The sequence below is a fragment of the Bos indicus x Bos taurus genome, chromosome 26, assembly GCF_003369695.1.
Source record: "Bos indicus x Bos taurus breed Angus x Brahman F1 hybrid chromosome 26, Bos_hybrid_MaternalHap_v2.0, whole genome shotgun sequence".
Taxonomy (NCBI): Eukaryota; Metazoa; Chordata; class Mammalia; order Artiodactyla; family Bovidae; genus Bos; species Bos indicus x Bos taurus.
Window position 1 is genome coordinate 29,379,704 of NC_040101.1, and position 4,287 is coordinate 29,383,990.

The 4,287-nt window shown below is 49.9% G+C and overlaps 1 long non-coding RNA gene across 1 annotated transcript; it reads right to left on the minus strand.

The window, feature by feature from the left end:
• Positions 1–1,144: 1,144 nt before the first annotated feature.
• Positions 1,145–3,979, minus strand: LOC113884634. Its single transcript, XR_003508946.1, has 3 exons — positions 3,068–3,979; positions 2,797–2,945; positions 1,145–1,438 (listed from the first exon to the last, which is right to left on the minus strand). It is a non-coding gene; the product is annotated as an uncharacterized LOC113884634 (long non-coding RNA).
• Positions 3,980–4,287: the final 308 nt, after the last annotated feature.

Consider the following 4,287-nt stretch of genomic DNA (forward strand, 5'->3'; position numbering starts at 1 on the left):
TTGAAAACCACACACTCCTCTAAGTGTTGATACTCCCCAAGACTATTCTTGGCCCTCTTCTCTTCTCATGTCTTTCCCAAGTAGCTGACCTCCTTCCCATGGTTGTAATACACATCCATATACTGGTGACTCTCAAATCCATATATTCTGACAAGGCTTCTCTCTTGAATTCCACACACCCATTTCCAACTCCGTACCAGACATCTTCATTGCCAAATGTATGGACATAAAATTATTCTTAATAGCCTTATAACTTCCAGGGTATCTTTGCTGAGATGTACTCTGGATCCCCCAAGTGGGTACATGTCCCAGTCAGAACTCAGCATTTTTTTTTTATTTTATTATTTTTTATTTATTTATTTTTTAGAACTTAGTACTTTGCATTCGCCCCAAACCCCTTCCACTCCTTCTGTTCCCCACCTCCATCACTCCCAATCATTCACCCAAGGATGTCATCCAGGAATCCTCTCCCCCATCACATCCCACCTCCAAACAGTGGACAAAATCCTGTCCATGCCCTTGTAAGGCTCTCCCCAGTCTCAGGACCCCCAACCCCATTGCCACAGCTCGGGTCCTCTTTGTCTCTCGCCTGCACAGTTGTAGGAGCCTCCTTACTGACCTCCCAGCCTCCAGTGTTTCTGGCTACATTCCCATGTTCGTTCTCTTCATCTTCTTCAGAGCTAGTTATCTGAAATGCAAGTCATTCCCCTACTAATGCCCTCCCCTATAAAAGCACAACTGCCCACGGCCCTTTACTATCTGTCCCCTGCCCCCGGCCTCCCCCAGAGTGACCTCTCCACCCCACCCTCTGTACAGCAGGTCTCCAAATGAGCCATGCTGTTCGATGCCCCAAGGCTTTTGTATATGCCATTCCCCTTGCCTTATGGGCCTTTCCTTCCCTTCCCCCTTCTATTCTGCCCACATTTACAAATTAGCTGAAGCACCAGCTCCTCTAGGAAGTGTTAGGTTGAACTGACCCCTGTTCTGTTTTTTGTCCTCACTGCAGCCTGTCGTTGTCTCTCACTCCTGCTTTACTTTCTTATTTTCATGCCCCCACTGGATTGTGACCATATGGATGGGATGGACTATGTCTTTTTTGTCTTTGAGAAGTGGGGTGAGGAGGGAGGAGACCAGACTCTTAAGCTCAAGTTCCCTTGGCTGAAACACTTGTTTAAGACTGCTTTGGCTTATGGCTCTGGATCTTGAAGGGTAGCTTCCTTCCTCCGGGAGCCAAGCAAAGAGGCTAGGTTTGAGCAAAGAGATCCAAATAACCCACTGGCCAGACATTGTGGTCCTAGGTTCCTCCTCTGGCTCTGCCTTTCCAGGCCCCAGAGCTGGGAGCTCTGATTGTCTCGCCTTCAGGGCCCAACGGAGGTGAGCAGAGTCTTCGTTCCCTTCTTGCATTTGAGATCAGGCTGGGATCAGCCTCCATAGAAATCTTCAGGGAGAAACCAAAAATAAATAAATAAATGAAACAAAGATATGGATCCATAAACACTTAGAAACACAGAAATGGACAGAATGCAGATGTCCGATTCTAATTTGTCACCCCTTCCTTAAGGAGCGCGTCCCAGAGTTGCCTTCTGGACACTGTCACCCTTGCCTAAGACAGAGCATTCAAAAGCCCCTTCTCTCACCACTCTTACCTAGCAAAGGGGCTAAGCAGGAATTCTAGTCCCACTCCTCTGCTAGGTGGGCAGCCGAAAAGGTGCAAAATTTAACAGCCAGGGAAATTAAAGCAAACCCTCAACCTCCACAGAAGTGAAAGATCAAGACCATCAATGGTCTTGAGCAATAGAAAAGGTCAGGGCCCAGAGAATAAGCCACAGAACAACCACAGTGTTTGCCTCATTCATGGCTGGATGTGCCATGTCTGACCCTTAATCACTAACCCTTCTAGAGCCTGTGGATTATGTCAGCACTGTGCCAAGCACTAGATTAGCCCGAGTAACCCTTACAACAACACTATGAAGAAGGGACTACTATTACTGCTGTTACAGATGAGGAAACTGAGTCTCAGAGAGGCTAAGCGACTTTTCTAAGGTCACAGAGCTGGTAAGTGCCTAAGCTAGAACCCAAATTCAGTCTGACTCTAAAAACCCAGGCTCATAATTTCTATGATGTACTGCTTTATATATGTGGCATTATCCAGTAGTTTCTAATAGTAATAATAATAGCTAACATTTATTGAACAATGTGCCAAATACTGTGTTAAGCACTGTATACACATTACTTTGTTCACTAGATAGGTACTATAATTAGTCTCACTTTATAGATGAGGACACTGAAGCTTAGAGAAGTTAAGAGCATTGTTCATGGCCTCAAAGCTAGTAGGTGAAAGAACTGGAATACAAACCCAGGGGGATGGATAAAGGAACCACCAGCACAGACAACCCCCTATCTAGCACTACCACCATCCTAGAGAATGTCCACGAAGGCAAGAGAAGGCCTTTCCAGGAGCTCTGACAGGGTGGCTGACACCTTGATAAAGACTGTCTGTGGACTTTTTTTTTTTTTACTTTTTGGCCACACCCTGTGGCAAGTGGGATCTTAGTTCCCCCGACCAAGGATTGAACCCACATCCCCTGTATTAGAAGGCAGAAGACTCTTAACCACTGGACCACTGGGGAAGTCCCCTGTCTGAGGACTTTTAACACATGTCCTGCAAAGGCAGCACTAGCCTGACTAGCCAAGTGCATGGCACAGGGTACTCAGAAGTAGCCCTAGAAGGTTGGGCAGGTTCTTCTTTTCCCCAGGGCTCTCTAGAGTATCCTCTCACCAGCTGGATGTACTTACAATAGTCTGGCACTTGGAACCTGATTGGGTTTGGGGCCCCCAGTATCCAGAAGACCGCCAGGACTCTTTCCTAAGAAGGCAGTTTTCAGCTCTCCTTGCTGGATGCTTCAGTTCCTGATGGGAATTCTCACAGACAGCCTTCCTGTTACCTAAGGAAAGAGAAAGAGAGAGAAGGGAGACAGCCAAGTCCTGGCCTCCCCTCCCCATCTCATCACCTTCCCAAAGCCCTGTAGGCCACCCCCACCACCTCCGATCCCACAGACTTTCTCACCTTCAGGCAAAGGCAGATGATGGCAGAGCTGGGGAACAGAACTTTACCGAGTCCCAGGAGGACTGCACATCCCTGTCTTTGGTATTTAGGGAAGGTGAGTCCCAGAGGAGAAGGAAGGAGAGACTGGGAGAGGAAGGCCGAGATGCTCAGAGATGCAGAGATACAGATGGAGACTGACACCAGGAGGGGTTTCAGAGAGAGACAGAAGAGGCGGGCGCCAGGGAGGGAAAGAGACTGAGGAGGGTGGGAGAGAGGCAGAGAAAGGGGGGAGGGAGGAGAGAGACAGAAAGAGCCAGTTGCTTTATTCATGGCTGGTGATATTATAGACTGAGTGAAAATCACATTATCGTAATGGGAAAGTTAGAGTTGCTGAGATGATGCCCTGAAGCCTCAGCGCTGATTGGGGTGTGATTGCTATCTGTATTTATATGTAGAAAGCAAAGTTCACTGCCAGTTCAAGATGGTGGCGGCTGCTTTATGCAACATAATTCTTCAGTAGGGAGACGCCCCGAGCAAGCGGAACCAGCCGTGCCGGGAGTGGGAGCCCGAGCCTGAACCGGAGCTGACGCCTGAGCGAGCGCTGGAGCAGGCGGTGGAGCCTGGGGTGGAGCCGCGCGGAGCTCAGCCTGCGGAGGAGGGCGGACCCCAACCGGAGTGGAAGCCCGGGCAGGACCAGCGTGTGGTCCCAGAATGGGGTCTGATGGAAGGTGGGAGGAGAGCGGGGCGCGAGAGCCTGGGATGCGGGCCAGGAGTCGCTCCCACATCCTTCATCCGCCAGGCCAGCCCAGAGCTAGGCCCGCCCTGGAGGGAGGGCTGGGCTAGACCTTCAGAGGCTGGAAACCTTGGACGGGCTCTCCAGTGGACCCCACCCCGCCCCCCATTGTATAATTCAGTGCGAAACCGGACGATAAATGTGAGGAGTTTTAATTTTTCCCGTGATGACTGCTTAAGCGCCTTTTTGCCGTCTCACATTTCTTGACATTTTTAATTTTAAATTTCTTTCATGGTTCCCGGCTGTGCAGACCTGTGGTCTGCCGCTTCCTACTGAGCAACCCATCAATTGATGAACGGGTGTGACCTCTGACACCCCCAATGCAGAGCGGGTTGGGAGGGGGGCGGGGCAGAAGGTGAGCCCAGACTCCAAGCCCTGCCCTGCTCTGTGAGGCATCAGCGACAATCAGCAAGAAAGAAAAGGGCTGTCTTTGCAGCCTAAGCAGTCT